Here is a 20,487-nt window from a genome sequence, read left to right on the forward strand (position 1 = left end):
CTAGAATTTTACAAGTTTAAAATTCAACCTTGTACTTTATAATATTATAATATTAATATATATATATATATATATATATATATATATATATATATATATATATATATATATATATATATATAAAACTTAAACGCTAGTCTTACCGTTAGTAGGACTCATTCACGAAGTCGATCTATAAGGGGGGTATAAGGTTATGGCCGTTTAGTGGGTGTCCACTCTCACCCACCGCTTCCTTGATTGGTGGAAGGTCGTTAGCCGATTGGGTAGGATAGGGCAAACCCTTTCCTCATTGATAAGTAAAATGAATTGTAAAAGTAACTAAATGTTTTACTAAAATTCCCAATCTTAGTTACTTTAGGCAAAAGTGAAATTGACGTAATTTCATGAAATTACACTTTGTACCCTTGCTAAGACGTTAGTGGAGCGTGTGTTGTTAACCAACACACTAATTAGGTTCAAAGCAAAGGTGGCAAAAGGTGACTCATTGTTTGTCATAGTTCGATGGAGCATGTGTGGTTAACCGGCACATCTAATAGGTGACTGTAACAATGAGGGCACCATGTATATTTGCATGGTTATTCACACTCGCTTTGTGATCCTCGGCATCCCAGTCACAAACTAGAGGGGCATATCGAGATTTAAACATGTCATTGAAAAGTTCAATGAATCTCAAAAAATCTAGGAGTTTTCAATACATTTAAAACTTAATCTCTTTTTCATTTTTCATGGTGGAGAATTAGTGAATCGTCATTCACTTACCTTCAAACTATTTACTTGTTATATTACAACATCCCTCTTATAATTTGAAAACAATGTTGTTGGATCCTAGCCCTAATTTCTCATTTGGGTATTTAATTGGGGATTCATTTCTAATCAAACTTTGTTCTTTTTCCTTTTCAGATGTCGAACAACAACAATGCTTTCGGCTCGAATTCCTCCGGCTCGTTCTCACTCATGAACTTTTGTAGGAGAGTGATCTTTGACAGGTCCAATTTCAATGATTGGATCTGCAACATCTGAATACTCACTCGTTACGATGATTAGATGAAGGAAATCAACCTCAACACTACTACTGCCGAAGAAATCGCCTCCTTTGAGGCCTATGAGCGTGATGATACGAAAGTCCATTGCATCATGCTGGCGACCATGACTGCAGAACTTCAGAAGTTCTATGAGGACATGAATCCCTATGAAATGCATCAAGACCTGCTGGACCGGTACCACCAAAGCGCTAGGCAAGAAAGATATGAGATCATCACTTCGATGATCACTTCCAAAATGGGTAATGGAGAGTCCCTTACCGCCCATCTGCAAAAGATGCAGAGATATGTCGATCGCCTGCTAAAGTTGAATGTTAACTTTGATGAAGAGCTGGCAATTGACATCATCCTTCACTCCTTGCCTCCCTGCTACAACCAGTTCTGCATTACCTACCACATGACTAGGGGACAGTGGGAAGCAAATCATTCTTGAAGAGATTCAAGAGTCGAGTGATGAAGGAACCTTTAACGCTAGTGCTCAACCCGAGGAGGAAACTCCGATTGAACCGATTGACGAGTCCTTACCTCTTAGACGTTCCGAAAGAGTTAGGTTTCAACCCCAGTTATAAGGTTTGCATATTACTACAGAAGGGGGAACGTTCATTAGTGATAGTACACTAGTGAATTTGGATGAACCTAACAGCTATCAGGAAGCCATGGTAGTCCCGGAGTTTGCAAAGTGGAAAGAGGTGATGGACAACGAGATTCAGTCCATGTATGACAACCAAGTTTGGAATTTGGTTGACAATGTACCAGGACGTAAGACGGTCGGGTGCAAATGGATCTTCAAGAAGAAGACTGACATGGATGGGAATGTGCACTTCTATAAGGCGCGATTGGTCGCGAAGGGTTTCACTCAAACTCCCGGAGTTGACTATGATGAAACCTTTTCACCAGTTGTGAAGATTAAGTTTATTAGGGTGATGCTGGCCACTGCTGCATTTCATGACTATGAAATATGGCAGATGGATGTCAAAACCGCTTTCCTTAATGGAAAGTTGGTTGAGGATGTTTACATGGCTCAGCCAAAGGGTTTTGTCAATGTGAAGCATCCCAATAGAGTGTGCAAGCTTGAGAAGTCCATTTATGGACTAAAACAAGTGTCTCGCAGATGGAATCTTTGTTTCGATGAGAAAGTCAAAGAGTTTGGTTTTTTGCGAAGTGAAGATGAATCATGTGTATATGTCAAAGCCAGTGGGAGTATAGTTAGCTTCCTTGTATTGTATGTCGATGACATACTACTCATAGGAAAAGACATCCCGACGCTACAGGAAGTCAAGTCCTAGCTCGGGAAGTGTTTCGCTATGAAGGACCTCGGAGATGCTGCCTATATTTGGGGAATAAGGATAGTGAGTAACAGAAGTAAAAGACTAATATGACTTATTCAGAACACTTACTTGGACAAGGCACTAACACGTTTTAGTATCTAGAATTCAAAGAAGGGAGAGTTACCAATCCAAAGTAATGCCAAGTTGAGTAAGACTCAAAGTCCGAGTACCGAAGTCGAGATAGCAGAAATGAGCCGAGTACCATACGCTTCCGCAATTGGCTTGATCATGTTTTACTCACCCTGATGTGGCCTTCGCATTGAGCATGGTTAGCAGATATCAAGGGAACCCTGGCAAAGCACATTGGACCGCAGTCAAGAATATTCTTAAGTACCTTCGAAGGACCAAGGAACAGTTTCTAGTCCTCGATGGGAGTGATGACTTAAAGGTGCGAGGGTATAGTGATGCCAGTTTTCAGACCAACAGGGACAACTGCCGTTCGCATTTGAGCTGGGTAGTTACCCTAAATGGAGGAGCAGTGACTTGGAAAAGTTCCAAGCAGGAGAACATAGTTGATTCAACGTACGAATCAGAGTACATTGCAGCGAGCGAAACGTCAAAGGAGGCAATATGGTTGAAGAACTTCATTGGAGACCTTGGAGTTGTGCCGGCCATACAGGAGCCTATGGAAATTTTCTATGATAATGAAGGAGCAGTTGCCTTGACCAAGGAACTAAAGGATCATGGCAGATCTCGACATATCGACAGAAAATATCACTTTATTCGACATCGGGTGGAAGAAGGACTCCTCGTAGTGAAGAGGGTATCGTCAGAGGATAACCCAACAGATCCGCTTACGAAGGGACTGAGTAGGGTTAAACACTTGCAGCATGCTAGGAGCATTGGGCTGAAGGACGATATTAGTTTAGATTAGATAGTTTAGAAACGTGTAATAGATAAATTGTAATTAATATTTGATGATTAAATAAAAAAGGTATTATTTATTAGTAATGTTACTGTCTTGTGTTAATTGTTTACCTATTGTTTCATTTTGCATGTTTTGACTTTTTGAATAATAAGAATTATTCGAACGGACCACAGTCGTTCATATGTTGGAAGTAGGTATGAATGAAGACTGTCATGAATTGGTGTGTAGATTGTCTAAAGTGTATTAGATATAGCAAAAGTTTGCTACAACATTCATGAGTGCTTATGAACTTGATTTGAGCATTGGAATAAACCCACGCTTGCTGGAATCACTTCATGGAATTCATCACGAGTGATCGCAAGACGATAATATCATATGGTCTTAAAACCTAGATATATGGTTTATTGTTTGCTAATTGCTTGTGCATTGATAATGCGTAAACGCATTAGTAACTTGATGTTATAAAACACATTGTTGTGTATAATTTGATTAGTGGATAGTAAATGCATATAAGTCGAAGTTTATATGTTCTTTTTATCCAAAGAGGGTAAAAGCAATATCAGGGCCCCTCGATGATTTGATTTGACTTATGTGTCGGGACCGGTCATGACTGAATTGATGTGCTCAATTAAGTTCTATGTCAAATGAATCAGAAATCGACAAAACAAACTACTGGACAATAAGTATCACTATGTTCCATGTAATTTTCTGCATGATATCTAGAATAGAGGATTATACGATCCCTTATCTGAAGGACAAGTTATTGATATGATCAAGAGTTTTGAGAAATGCGATTGCTAATCAGATCCAGATGTTGCATTTGCATTTATAGTTATTGGACTCATCCAAGTGAGAGACTGTTGGATTAGTGTCTAAGTCCATAACTATATTTTGGTATGTACTTGACCCGGTTGTGCATGGTCCTTTTGGGTTGCCTTCACGAAAGCAACTTGACTGGAGGAATAATATAGAAATAGGTGATCATGGTTTATTAATATATTATAAGACTAATATATTATAAGAGAAATCATATTTGTTTAATTAATATTGGTCAAGAATTAATTAAGAATTAGTTTTGTGATCAAAAGAAGTTAATTGAACTTAAGGGGCTGAACTGTAATTATGTGATAGTTACAAAGTTGGGCAAGGAAACCCTAATAAATAAGGTGGACGAATTCTAGGAATAAAGCCTTAAGAATTCGTCCATGATAAGGATTCTAGAATTATCTTATGGGTTGCTTGGTGGCTAAGTAACCAGATAAGGATAATGACTGAAACCCTAATTCCTACACCTATATAAAGGACCCTTGCGCATGGGAATTTCGGCCACTTTAACTCTAGAAGTCCTAGAGCCGAAATTCTCCTCTCCCCTCTCTCTCTTGCTTCCTCCAATTGCTATTAGTGTTTGTGATTCATTAGAGGCACAACACTTGAGGTGCTAAAGTTCTCAAGGCTTCAAGATCTTCAATCAACAACAAGGTAAACATATAGATCTGCTTTGTTATGTCAATTTAAGTTATATATACTAGATCTAGGGTTTGAAAGTCTTGGATGAATTGCATGTACAATAGAGAAACCTAGATCCAAGCATTAGGGTATGCATGAGTACGTAGGATGTTCTTTTGGCTCAAACCCATCAGATAAGTCCATTGGAGTACCTTACCTTAGGATGCTAGACTATTATGATAAACAATTTAACAGGCGGAACTTTGTAAGCCCTACTTACAAGTCCTATAAATTGTTATGAGAAGTTAAAATTACACATACAATGTGATGAGGGCAAAAGAAGAAATAAGACTCCAATGTGTAATAGTTTGATGATGAAGGAGAAGTATGTGGAAGGTGTTGTGTGATCGAGAAGTAGGAAGATGATTTCACGTGATGGAATATAGAAGAATGAAAATTGAACATCAAGAATTTTATAGTAATAACAATGTGTGGACAAAAATAAACACTTGATGTTTATTGAAAAGGGCTATCAAGAAGAAGATTTTGAGCAAAGGAATTTTTTGAAATCTCCTTGAATAAGTCAGAAAAAAGAACTACTACTACGTGAGAATCAAAGGGGTAATTTGGACCTTAAAAGAAATGCCCTCATTTCTTTTAAGTGGTTGATGGTAAGAAGGATATGGAAATGTGATGATGTGATGTTACAAGATCTCACGGTACTCTAGGGGTTGAGTAAGAACAACACATAGTGCTTGAAATGTAACACACATTTATTTATTAGTTAAATAAATTAATTAATGAACGAATAGTAGCCCTAAAATAAATAATTATATATCAAAGGTTGGTCTCGAAGAGCTTGTTGTCACAATTTTAGAAGTCGAAGGTTAAAAGTGTAAAATATGGATTTAATTTATAAGTATTATGAAAGGCAGGGACTAAATGGTAATTATTAGGACTCCATTGAAGAGATTTTGGAGGCCTAGGGGATGTTGGGTAAATTTTGGACTTAATTTGAATGGATTTTGGTTGGCTGGGATTAAAAAGGTAAATTGGGGATTTGTTTTGAAAGGAAAGGAAAGTGGAGGGGCGATTCTGGACATTATCACAAACCTTTATATGAGTCGAGTATCTAATCCATAAGGGAAACCTAACCCTAGCAGAAGAAGTAGCTGCCACCCTCTCTTTGACCATCTTCGGCCGCCGCTCTCACCGTTCTCCGACTTACAGCGTCGTGCCACCACCTCTGTTGAGGTATTCAACCACCGGGCGCCACCGCAATGCTGTTGTCGTTGCTGTAGAAGAAGGTTCGTCAACCATATGAGATCTTACCAGCCGCCGTTGTATCCTCGGGGTTCGATCACCACCTTTTGGTTGCCGCTACTTCGTTGTCAAGGTCACAGATTGTCGGAGGAGCACCAGAATATTCCGGCGTCGTGTGCTCCAAGCCACCAAGCGAACACTGAGCATCCATCAGCCTCCTTCCCATTCTCCTTCTTAGGTCGTGCTGCTGTCGCCATCTCGAGGGTTCTGCCGTCGCCGCCATGCACCACCTGGTGGCGGTGGGTGTGTTTTTGGGTGTATGTCCGTGTGAAACTGCTGCTACCGGTTTCAATCGGGTGTGTATTTGTGTTTCAGGTCGTGGGTGTGTTGTGTGTGATCTATTTTTGGCCGGAAAGCCTAGGGCCGCCACTGCCACCACCGTGAGGTGGTGGCTGCCGCCAGGAACCACCGTGGGTGGGTGTATTTAGTGTGTGTGTTGCTTTTGGTATCTCCATTGTAAATTGTAACAAAAAAGGAATAATGAGAAAGAAATTCAAAACCACCACCGTGAGGTGGTGGCTGCCGCCATCGGTCGTCGTGTTGGGTGGCGGTGTGCTTGTCTCGTCAAGTTCGATTCGTTTAGGATGCTTGAAACCCTAATGGGCCTTGTAAGCTCTAATGGACCCTAACTGATCCACATAAAACCCCAATGGGCTTAATGATATTCTAGTGGGCCTAATAGGCCCAATACCGCCCTAATTGACCTAAAGTCCCAACAAATTGATAAATGGGCTAATATTTGGATTGGAAAACCCTAATGCCAATAAAACCCTAATTTGGGGAACTAACCAAGACACACAAGAATTATTTAATAACTTGAGATATTAAATAATAATCATTGGCAATGGTTAATCTAAGCGATATTGGACTTCATGGATTAAGTCCTTAATAGACTAAGGCCTTAATGGGTTAAGTAGGAAACTTAACCCTAATCATTATTTTATGAGAAACCCTAGTTTCACTTGGGCTTTATGTTGGGCCTTTCTTTTGGGTTTTGGTAATTGGGTTATTAATGGGCCATCTAAGAATAAGTAAATAGACTAAATAATTGTATGGGTTTTAGGATAAGGCCCATGTGAGGATTTGGGCCCAATTTGGAAAATTGGGCCATAGATTGGCCATAATTGGACCTTTATGATTATGTGATATTGGGCCATGGGAATTGGACTAGAATAATTGGATGGGCCTTAAGGAAAGACCATGTAGAGGTCTGGGCCCAATTTGGAAAATTGGGCCATATGTTGGGCCTTGGCCCATTACTTGACTTGTGGGCTTTTGGAGTGTGAGTTGGACTTTGAGCTTGGAACCTAATTATTAATTGGATATTGTTTGATGTTGACTGTTCGGAAATCTATCAACCAGCAGCTGGAGTTTATTCTGTTGGACTTCAGCAGTGACAGGTGAGTTCTCCTCACTATATCAACAGGGTCTAAGGCACCAAGGCCGACCCTTTATGGATTGTATTCGGATTATTGCATATTATGCTTACTGATTTTTATCCTGGTAGTTAGGATGGTGATATGCTATGCTTTAGTGACCCGGTTGGGTCGTTATCCTGGTATATAGGATGATGCTATGTTAGTGACCTGTTAGGTCGATATCCTGGTTATAGGGTTGTTGCTATGCTTTGTGATATGTTAGATCAGTTTGACTGTTATATATATACATGCTAGTGTTATATGATGTCTATGTGCACATGATTGTCATGTTTTAGGATGATGCTATGTTAGTGACCGGTTAGGTCTGTATCCCGATTATTGGGATGTTGCTATGATTGGTGATCTGTTAGATCGGTTTGACTGTTATATGAAATGAGCTAGCGTATGATATTTATGTGCACATGTTTGTTTGATTGGGGGTTGGGTTGAGGCGGTCCTGCTTTGTGTTGTAGGCCAACATACCCGGTGAGCGATCCGGATAGGCTGTAGGCCTTGCGTGGTGGTCCAGACGTGTTGAAGGCTCGAAGAGCAGTCCAGATAGACTGAAGGCCTGTGAGGTGGTGCAGTCAGGCTGATGACTCATTATGCATGCTGTTATGTATTTGTTATATGATATGATTATATTTGTATGGCATTAGTATTTTGGGGAAAACTCACTAAGCTTCGGGCTTACAGTTGTTGATTATATTTCAGGTATTTCTGATGATCGCGGGAAGGAGAAGGCGTGATCGTGCACCTCCTCATATTTTCATGGTTGATTCTGGGGATACTCTGATGCTTAAACTATTTTGAAAACAAATTGTAATAACTTAATGGTTTTAAAAAGTTTTAAATTGGCTTGAAATTTTGGGATGTTACAAGTTGGTATCAGAGCCTTGGTTTGAATGAATTGGAGTAACATTCGTGTGAATCCAGTCTCAAATCAAGGAAAGTTTTTTTTTTCAAAATGATTTCTAAAATGGTTTTCAAAATAAGTAAAGGAGGATGCAGGGTGTACGATCAGCCGGAGCTAGTACGTAGACCCCAAAATACCATACAGTTATTTGATTATGTGATATGTTAGAACAGTATGCTAGTACTAGGCTAAGGATCTTCAGGAATTGCATGATAGAATTGCCTGATTACATGATGCCTGCTAGCATAGGGTTTTCCTTATATGAGATTGACATCATTACTGTAGTTACTTATGTATGCATCACGACTGTATATAATCAAGATCTTATCGCCTGAGAATGTTTGATTTGGTTTTATGTTCTATTCTTATTGATTAGGGCTTAGGGTAGGATCGAATATTCAAAAGTCTATGGGGTCCAGCGTTATGTATGGCTAGCATACACTAGTGCTGCAGGGTTGGTGGAAGTTTCATGGATGGGTAGGTTGTGTGAGGCCGGGAGGCCAGTTATGAGACATTTAGCATTCCTCTAGGAGTGAGGATTGAGCGCTCGCTATGTTTATGTATATTAGGGCATTGTGATGATACTTGAGACAAATATGGGTTGGTGTGGAACATAGTATGGGCCCGTACTACTAAAAGCACAAGACCCATACGCGTAGCAAGGAAGTCACAACCCCTAAGGTTGGGTAGGGAGTTGGTCCCGTGTTATATTATGGATTATCAGAGATCTTTCTGGTGTCGTACCAGAATGGCGGTTATGAGATGTCTTGAGGCCGAATCTAGGTTAGGATCGGGAGTTGGCGCCTAGGATAGGCCAACATTGTTAGAGGATCGTGTCAGTGAGATCATCCGGTAGGAGGTGATAGAGATTGTTCGGGGATAGTTGCCGGAGATGTTTGGGTCTATCAAGACCGTTATGGTCGAGTATTTCGACGAGCGCTATACAGCTAGTGTCAAGACGATTGCTGTGGCAGCTATATCAGTTGTAACAACGGCAGGGGGAGGAGCCAGTTAGGCTTTCTAGTAGCGGGACTTTGATGATGCAAAGCCCCGACTTTTGATAGGGTTCAGGACCCGGTTATAGCCATGAGGTACCATATGACGTGAAGGACAATGTTGTCTTTGTTGCGAGGAGAGGAGTTTTCCGAGAGCGAGAACTCATAAGCCAAGGAGACAGTGGGAGGCAAATCGAGATTAAAGAGATTCAAGAGTCGATTGATGAAGGAACCTCTACCGCTGGCGCTCAACCCGAGGAGGAAACTCTAGTTGAACCAATTGACGAGTCATTACCTCTTAGACATTCCGAAAGAGTTAGAGTTCGACCCCATTTTTATGGTTTTCATATTACTACCGAAGGGGACACGTATATTAGTGATGGTGCACTAATAAATTTAGATGAACCTAATAGCTATAAGGAAGCCAAGGCAAGCCCGGAGTCTGCAAAATGGAAAGAGGCAATGGACAGCGAGATCCAGTCCATGTATGACAACCAACTTTGGAATTTGGTTGATAATGTGCCCGGACGTAAGACCGTTGAGTGCAAGTGGATCTTCAAGAAGAAGACCGACGTGGATGGAAATGTACACACATATAAGGCACGATTGGTTGCGAAGGGCTTTATTCAAACTCCCGGAGTTGAATATGATGAGACCTTCTCACCAGTTGCGAAGATAAAATCTATTAGAGTGATGCTAGAAATTTCCACAATTCATGATTATGAGATTTGGCAAATGGATGTCAAGACTGCTTTCCTTAATGGGAAGTTGGCTGAGGATGTTTACATGGCTCAGCCAGAGGGTTTTGTTTATTCGAAGCATCCAAATAGAATATGTAAGCTTGAGAAGTCCATTTATGGACTTAAGCAAGTATCTCGCAGATGGAATCTTTGCTTCGATGATAAAGTCAAAGAGTTTGGATTTGTACGAAGCGAAGATGAATCATGTGTATATGTCAAAGCTAGTGGGAGTATAGTAAGCTTCCTCATTCTGTATGTCGATGGAATACTACTCATAGGAAATGACGTCCCGACACTGCAGGAAGTTAAGTCCTGGCTCGGGAAGTGCTTCGCTATGAAGGACCTCGGAGAGGCTTCCTATATTTTGGGAATAAGGATAGTGAGAGAACGAAGTAAGAGACTGATAGGACTTAGTCAGAACACTTACTTAGATAAAGTACTAAAACGTTTTAGTATGGAAAACTCGAAGAAGGAGAATTACCGATACAAAGTAATGCCAAGTTGAGTAAGACTCAAAGTCCAAGTACCGAAGCTGAAATAGTAGAAATGAGCCGAGTACCATACGCTTCCGCAGTTGGCTCAATCATGTATGCTATGACTTGTACTCGCCCTGATATAGCCTTTGCTTTGAGCATGGTTAGCAGATATCAAGGGAACCCTGGCAGAGCCCATTGGATTGCGGTCAAGAATATCCTTAAGTACCTTTGGAGGACGAAGAAATGGTTTTTAGTCCTCGGAGGGAGTGATGACTTGAAGGTGTGAGGGTATAGTGACGCTAGCTTTCAGACCGACAGGGACAACTACCGTTCGCAGTCGGGCTGGGTCTTTACCCTGAATGGAGGAGCAGTAACTTGGAAAAGTTCCAAGCAGGAAACCGTAGCTGATTCAATGTGTGAATCAGAGTACATTGCAGCGAGCGAAGCGTCGAAAGAGGCAATATTGTTGAAGAACTTCATCGGTGATCTTGGAGTTGTACCAGCCATAAAGGAGCCCATGGATATTTTCTGTGATAATGAAGGAGTGGTTGCCTTGACCAAGGAACCGAGGGATCATGGTAGACCTAGACATATCGACAGAAAATATCACTTTATTAGACATCGAGTAGAAGAAGGACAACTCGTGGTGAAAAGGATATCATCAGAAGATAACCCAGCAGATCCGCTTACGAAGGGACTGGGCAGGGTTAAGCACTTGCAGCATGCTAGGAGTATTGGGCTGAAGGATGATATTAGTATAGATTAGATAGTATTAGAAACGTATAATAGATAAATGTAATTAACATTTGATGATTAAATAAAAGAGTATTATTTATGAGTAATGTTATTGTCTTATGTTAATTGTTTAAATATTGTTTCATTTTGCATGTTTTGACTTCTAGAATAATTGAGTTTATTAAGAATAATCGAATTATTCAAATTGTCCACAATCGTTCATATGTTGGAAGTAGGTATGAATGAAGATTGTCATGAATTGGTGTGTAGATTGTCTAAATGGTATTAGACATAGCAAAAGTTTGTTGCAACATTCATGAGTGCTTATGAACTAGTTTTGAGCATTGAAACAAACCCACGCTTGTTGGAATCACCTTATGGAATGTGATAAAAAGGGTGATCGCAAGACGATAATATCATATGGTCTTAAAACCTAGATATATGATTTGTTATTTGTTAATTGGTTGTTCATTGATAATGTGAAACCGCATCAGTAACTTGATGTTATAAAACGCATTGTTGTGTATAGTTGATTAATGAATAAGTAAATGCATATAAGTCGAAGTTTATCTGTTACTTTTATCCTAAGAGGGTAAAAGCGATATCTCGGCTGCTTGATGATTTGATTTGACTTATGTGCCGGGCCCGGTCAGAACTGAATTGATGTGTTCGATTAAGTTCTATGTCAAATAAATCTGAGATCGAGAAACCAAGTGCTAGACAAATTGTTCCATGTAAATGTCTGCATGATATCTAAACAGAGGACTATACCATCCCTTATCTAAAGGACAAGATTGATAAGATCAGAGTTTGACAGCGTCTTTGAGAGCTAAGATTGCTAATCGGATTATACTTGTATATATAGTTACTAGACTTATCCAAGTGGGAGACTGTTGGAATAGTGTCTAAGGCTGCAACTATATTAGGCAAGTATTTGACTCGGTTTTGCATGGTCCTTTTGGGTTGCCTTCACCATATCAACTTGACAGGATGATTTATAATGAGAGAAGAAATATTATTAATATATTATGAGAATAATGTAAGGAATAATAATATTATTATTTGATTAATATAAGTCATAAATTAATTAGGAATTAATTTGGTGACTTAAAGAGATTAATTAAATAGAATGGCATAAACTGTCAATTGTATGATAGTTGTACTTTGGGCTATAATCCCTTATGGATAAGGAGGGACGGTTTTGGGGCTTTGGATAGACCTTAAAATCATCCAAGGCTTATCATTAGGGTATTGGATTGCTTAGGGCCTAAGTTATCCAATTAGGGGTTAAGGGTGAAACCCTAGGAGCCTTATAAGTATAAATAGACCCAAGGGGTCAAGGAAATCGGCACTCTTGCCTTTGGAAGAACCCTGGCCGATTTCTAGCTCCTCTCTCCTCTCTCTATAATCATCCTCTTGCTAGTTGGTGTTTGTAAGCCATTAGAGGAGTGACAATTGTGACTCTAAGCTCCAAGGACAAGAAGATTCAAGCAAGCAACTTAAGGTAATCTTCTAGATCTGTTTTTCTTATGTTATTACCTAGATCAATTGTTCAAAAGTCTTGGATTCAATGCATGTTCAATTAGAGAAACCTAGATCCAAGCATTAGGGTTTATATGTGCACATAGGAATGTTCATAGGGCTAAAACCCATCAGTGTGTTAGGTAGAGTGCATGTTCGACCGGTATGGGAAGTGTTGTAAGACTACGGGGGTAGCCGTAGTATTCATTAGTAGTCAGATAGTATGGGAAGTGTTGTAAGGCTACGGGGGTAGCCGTAGCATTCACGAGTGGCCAGTTAGCATGGGAAGTGTTGTAAGACAGCGGAGGTAGCCGTTGAATTCACTGGTCTTCAGTTAGTATGGGAAGTGTTGTAAGACTGCGGGGATAGCCGTAGCATTCACTACCGATCCTATAATGTTAGCGTGTTGTTGATGGGTTTTGAGAATTCTAACACTCATATGGTGTACATGCAACCCTAGAAACCTTGGATCTATGTTTGATTACGATACACGCAAATAATTATTTTTCCAAGGTTCTTATCCTATCTAGCATGGAATGGGGAACTAGAATCAAATAATGCTAGTAGAATTACTTACCTTGTAGTTGTAGTTGATTGCTTGGAGTTTTAGAGTCTAGCACCAATAGTGTGGATGCCTAAATGGAAATCAAAAATCACCACAAACTTTGGAACCTTTAGAGAATAGTCACAACCGTCTTGAAATCGGTGCTCTTAGTATACTCACTACAACTAGTGTGATTTCAAGAACCAAAGCCTCCTTTATATAGTATGGTGGATTAGGGTTACATCCACGTAAACCCTAATACCCATGTCTTTTTATTTCCATGAGATCCATGGGTTAAAGCTCCATGGAGTATCCATGGACTTTCCATGCAAGCCTAGCCCATTCTAAATAAGCATTAGCCTACACTATATAAATACAAGAGCCTATATTTAATTAGTCATACTTTTGATCTCTAAATTAATTCTAGATTAATTATAGATCAATAATAATTAAATAATATGATTTTATATTAATATATTAGAGCTTATAATGTATTAATAAATCATAACGTATACTATTCTCAAAAGATTATCCATAAATTGTTCGGGTGAAGTGCAACCCAAATGGACCATGTCGGGTCGAGTCAAGTACATACCAAATATAGTTATGGACTTAGACACTATATCCAACAATTGTAAGTCTGCGGGTGTAGCTATATCATTCACAAGGTTAGCAGATAGTGCTTGAGTGGTGTAAGTCTGTGAGTGTAGCTGAAGCCTTCACTTGGTTGGCGGATAGCATGAGCACGTTGTGAGGACGCGGAATGAATAGTAGTATGCACCAGTTTGGGTGCAATATTGAGGATATGGAAGTCCACGAATTGGATTTCGGATTTACCCAAATAGATTAGATTTTGTTAAGCCAGTAATGGGACTGTAGGGACGTCGCTACAATTATGAGATCATGGAAGCAATGGACTGCTTAAGGTCATTTGTGATATAAGGCTATCATTGGTTAGGTAGCAATCACTTTTAGTCTTCAATTTGATGATGATGGGATTCGATGCATGGACCCGATCGGGTAGATCAGGAAGTTGTTAGAGCCGCAGTGGCATGATAACTATTGGCAACTGGTTCCAGAGAAGGATTTCGTTCAGAAGTCATGTGAGGCGACTAATTAGGGAGTCAATTGGCTCTGCAGCCGGGCTGGAACCAATATTTCGGATAGTTGGCGAATGAGTTGAGACCAGGGAGGTCTTAGTAGATTTTGGAAAGCAGCCAGGTGGTAACCTACTGCTTCAGGTAGATCAGTGTTTGGGCGATATTAGTATTTGTGTTTCGGGTTGCAAATACAGACGAAATAGCTGGTTTATTGGGGAGTGACATGTCAATCCCAGCTGGATTAGCTAAGCCTTGGCCAGGTATAAGTGACCTGCAGAGATAATTGGGCTTGTAACCCTGAATTATAGTAGGAACCTCGAGTAATTGAAAGTTGGGTAGTCGGTTGAAGGATATAGTGGACTAGATTCAGCGACAATGATTCGGTATGAGTGGTCTATCTAGGAATCAGGCCACCTCAAGACAGTAGACTTCGGACCGAGTAGATGTTATCTTATTGCAAGGAATTCGTTCACCTACGGATTTACGGGGATTGGTCATGGCTACCCTAGGAAGGCTAGGGTGTGCCCAAGACGGTGATCATGTTACTAGAAGTAGTTTGGCATATAAGAAATAGTAAGGAGTGATTTCGAGGATGAAATCTAATTTAAGTGGGGGATATTTGTAACACCCATTTTTTTATTAGTTAAATAAATTAAGTATTGAACGAATAGTAGCCCTAAAATAAATAATTATATATCAAAGGTTGGTCTCGAAGAACTTATTGTCACAATTTTAGAATTCAAGGGTTAAAAGTGTAAAATATGGATTTAATTTATAAGTATTATGAAAGGCAGGACTAATGGTAATTATTGTCACTTCATTGAAGAGATTTTGGAGGCCTAGGGGATGTTGGGTAAATTTTGGACTTAATTTGAATGGATTTTGGTTGTTTGGGGTTAAAAATGTAAATTGGGGATTTGTTTTGAAAGGAAAGGAAGGTGGAGGGGCCATTCTGGACATTATGGAAAACCTCTATATGATTCGAGTATATAATCCATAAGGGAACCCTAACCCTAGCAGAAGAAGCAGCTGCCACCCTCTCTTTGACCATCTCCGGCCGCCGCTCTCACCCTTCTCCGACTTACAGCGTCGCGCCACCACCTCTGTTGAGGTCTTCAACCACCGGGCGCCACCGCAATGCTGTTGTCGTTGCTGTAGAAGAAGGGTCGTTAACCATATGAGATCTCCCCAACCACCGTTGTATCCCCGGGGTCCGATCGCCACCTTTTGGTTGCCGCTACTTTGTTGTCGAGGTCACAGATTGTCGGAGGAGCACTGGAATATTCCGGCGTCGTGTGCTCCAAGCCACCGAGCGAACACCGAGCATCCATCAGCCTCCTTCCCCTTCTCCTTCTTAGGCCGCACTGCTGTCGCCATCTCGAGGGTTCTGTCGTCGCCGCCATGCGCCACCTGGTGGCGGTGGGTATGTTTATGGGTGGATGTCCGTGTGAAATTGCTGCTACCGGTTTCGATCGGGTGTGTATGTGTGTTTTCGGTCGTGGGTGTGTTGTGTGTTATCTATTTTTGGCCGGAAAGCCTGGTGTGTGTTAAACTTACTAGTTTTAATCCTACTTATATAATTTAAATCAATCACACAAAAGGCAGTGGACCTGTCTATTAGTGGTATAGTTCTAGTAAGCAGGGTATCGAACTCAGGGAACGACAATTTAAACTAATTACTAAAATTATCTAATAGCAACTAACAAATAATAAAAGAGAGGGTTTTCTCTAGTTTTACAAGACTAGAAACTTACTAACTAATACTTACACTAATTAACAAAAACTAGATAAGCAAAGATTCGACTAAATTCAATAATGGAGACTTCTGTTTAGGTTCAACTCAATTGATCATATGGTTGATTTTATGGTAATAATGCAACAGATTAAATCTTCTATTGGCTACCGACTCAGGTGATTAGGTTCACATTCGCTACACTAATCCTAGAAAACAAACTAACTCAAACAATGGCCAATTGTCTAAATTAATTTAATTCCCTAGGTTATTTCTTCGTGTTAATTAAGACTTGTAATGGTTAACTAATTTGGCCCTTTAGTTAACCTCTTGTTGATGGTTCATCACACAAGCTCACATGTAAATTTACCTATTTTCTTATTAATTCTAGTTTCACATTCGCTAATCCTAGTAATGTAATAAAGTGTTCACATAAATTATACGAGGTAAGCAATTAAGAGATATTCACGCAACTTAATTATCTTCTTATTAACAGAAAAATAGTTATCATTCACACATAAGGTTCTTTAACAAGCTTAAATTAACAAAATCACCAATATTAAACTAGTCCTACCATAAATCAAACCATAGTCTCAACATTGTCTCCCCAAACAGAAGTTAAAAGGTTTTAGCTCATGATTGAGGCAATTGAAAGCATAAAAACGAAATCTTTATGTCTATACATGATGAAAAAACAATAGATTGAATTAAGAATAATGAAAATTGCCTCTAATCTCCTTCGGAATCGGATTTAGGGTTGGATCTTTGTTCTCTAGGTCTTCTCTAACTTTAATTCGCAACTTTTCTCCCCAAGGGTTCTCTACATTCGTTGTATCGATCTGAAAAGCCGTATTTATAATTTTGACCTAACTCGCCGAGTCCATGACCGACTCATCGAGTCCATCACTTAATCCCCGTGTACGGCAAGTTAAAGATTCCTCAGCTTCGCGAATCTTCGTAGCAACTCGTCGAGTCGATGCCAGACTCACCGAGTTTCTTCCATTTTTTTGGTATTTTCTTCTTTTGATCATTCCAAAACTTCCCGATGGTTACTCCTGCTTCTCTTTGCTTCCGAGCATTCCTTTTGAACTGAAAACAAAATTCAAACACTTTTAAGTATCTTTTGTCCATAATATGCAAATAAATAGCTAATAAATGATAAAAATCAATATTAAATAAAGGCTAAATATGCACATATCAAAATACCCCACACTTGACTTTTGCTTGCCCCCAAGCAAAACTGAATTTTAGCACACTAAAATCACATAAGACAATCCCAATCAAAGCCAACCATTATGCCAAAATCGCAATGCATGCATTTGTGTCTAAAATTTTTCCTAAGGACCCCCCTTAGTTCTAAATACTAACAATCCTCATAAACACTCGGTAACTTCTATTGAACAATGCTCATTTTATGCATCCATCCGAATCCATCCGTAGAAAACTTTTTAACCTCAAAGTATTTTTGGTTGAACAACCCAAGCATACATAATCTAGAAAATTACAATTTATGATACCACATTGGAGCACTTTAGAATTCTTCACTTCTTTGACAATTTGATTTTTGATTTCGTTGAATTCATCATCTTCTTTGATTGGATTTTTGGTATCTTCAACTTTTGAATTTTTTTTTCAGATTTTTTTGATCTTTCTTTGGTCTTGACTTTGATTGCTCCAAAAATTCTTCTGTAACACCGTGAATTTCAAAATAATTTCTCGCAAAATATAAAACATTTTTCATTTAATTTTCATAAAACATCAAGTTTAAATCTCCAATTTACATCATACAAAATCCCAAGATCACATATAAAAATCCCATGCGTGTGTACAGATCAAGCCGGCGCCTTCCCACGGTCATCGTTAGTACCTGAAACAACAACACTAACACTGTAAGCACAAAGCTTAGTGAGTTCCCCAAAATACCACACACATAACACATATTAGCCACTCGAGGCTATAACTCTATGGGTCCGTGCACCCAAACTCTGTGAACCCTCAGGTTCTAACTCTGTGAACCTTCCGGTTCCAATTCTATAAACATGCACAGCATAAATGACATAGAAATAATGCAGTACAACACATCACATACATATAGCATACAAATACTCTGATCACATAACTCTGGTTACCTACTCAAGGTAAAGTATAGTGAGAAGACTCACCTCGTGTATCTCAATAACTCGTGAATCCTGGAAATCACTCGTGCTCGATCCTCCGAGCTATAATCCTCCTATAACATCATATGTATCTAATTAACACTTTTACCACTAAGGTTGACTACCCCTATCAAGTCAACACTGGTCAACTCTGGTCAACTCTGGTCAACGATCAACGGTCAACTTTGACCGGACTCGGCGAGTGCACTAAGGCAATTCGGCGAGTCTAGGTGTTTTCACCAACTCTCTAGGATTCCCTTTTTGACACGTCGAGTATTCCCCTGACTCGACGAGTTCCACTTGGTAAGAATCGCGGGGCTACCCCGACTCAACTCGCCGAGTCTCAAGAACAACTCGGCGAGTTCCAGTTCGACTCAATCCACCTGTCAACCCTCTTTAACTCTCCCTGACTCACTGAGTCAACCCCTAACTCGGCTGGACCACTCACTGAGTGGTTAAGGACAATCTTCATGCTACTCGCCGAGTCTGTTCTTCAGACTCGGCGAGTCCATGCCATGCATCAACTCAAACTTGCTTCTGAGGTCATATCCGCTCCAACAACTCCTAGATCTGGCCCTCCTAAGCTTATTCGTCACGTAAAGTCCATGTCTTGGTGCTCATAACACACCCTATGACTCATAAATGGTGTTTTGACCTCAAGCACAAAGACCCCAATCCAAAACCCCCATGGATTCATAAAAAGCTTGGGCAAAGGGACACTCTGGACCTCCAAGGTTCCAGATCTAGAACCTAACTCGCTTAAGCGACCAAGGAAGCACTAGATCTAGCCACAAAAGGGCTCAATAAGCCCTAAATCAATATAAACATCAACATAACAGAGAATAGCTCGAAGGTAGTACCTCAAATGTGATGTTCTGGACCTCAAATCTTCAGGAAGTGGCTCCACTTGATTCCCCTTAGCTATTGCTTCCTTTCCCTTGCAAGATAACACCTCCAAGGTTAATAATGGCTCCTTGCTTTGCTCCAAATGCTCAAACTCGCTAGGGTTTCACTCAGGGGACTGGTGAGCTCAAATGACGACCTTAAGGCCCCTTTAAATAGGTCCCAAACCCGAGAAATTAGGGTTTCATTAAACAGCGCGGACTCGCCGAGTCCATACCTTGGACTCGCCGAGTCCAGGCGCGAACCCGCGTCCAGAACCGCGATCCTACTCGGCGAGTTTGAGCTCCAACTCGCCGAGTCCCCTTACAAAACACCAAAAACATAAGCATAAAAGATACCTGGAAATCCGGGCTGTTACATCTTCCAAATTTTCTTCTAATTCTCTCTTTTTTTTTACATGTACTCATTTTTTTTCACTCAAAACCTACATGCTTAAGCAAGGGCGCTCAACTTCAACCCTTATTGGTTAAGGCATTAGTCTTAGTGTGCAATGGCTACTTAAGTTTTCCTGAATACATTTATGGTACACGATGCTAAACATATTGCATCCTTCAAACTAAGCAAGGTTGTGTTTTTGTCCCATGATTTCACTAGAATAAAAGGAGCCACAAATGCATTATAACGTATATAGGCTCAACTAAACATTTGGGTATTCATAAAGTCATCCAACACAATACTAGCATGGAATCCTAATTGCTTTTTACCAAAATTTTCTAAATTAAGTCAAAAAAATTTAAAGTTTAAGCCTAAATTAGGAGTCTAAATTAACTAATGTAATGTAACCAACCCCCTAACCCACACTTAATTCATGTAATGTCCCCATTACATGTTATGCATGAAAAAGAACATAAAAATAAAGAGGGAATTTGAACAAACTCCCCTGGGATAGTAGTGGTGAGGCTGATCTTCTTCAATTTAGCTCCATCTTCAACTGACTTTAGACATGGGAACAGCTCATCCATGCCTTGGGTGTCATGTCACGTATGGTTGAAAGCTCCAAAAACGCGGGAAAAACTCTCAGAAATTTCCAGAAATCACTCTTCAAAATAAGAACCAAACGTCGTGGGATATAAGCATCAAGTCAGCAGTGAAGTGGTGAAAGTCGTATCAACTTGTCAAGTTAGTGGGCAGACTCGGCGAGTTGTAGCGGGAAAGTGCAGAAATCGCGGTTTTACTCTTGGACTCGTCGAGTCAGAAGATGGACTTGGCGAGTCAGCCACTGGGTGAAAATACTTCGCTTCCTGCT

This window comes from Lactuca sativa, chromosome 8 (assembly GCF_002870075.4).
Source record: "Lactuca sativa cultivar Salinas chromosome 8, Lsat_Salinas_v11, whole genome shotgun sequence".
Taxonomy (NCBI): Eukaryota; Viridiplantae; Streptophyta; class Magnoliopsida; order Asterales; family Asteraceae; genus Lactuca; species Lactuca sativa.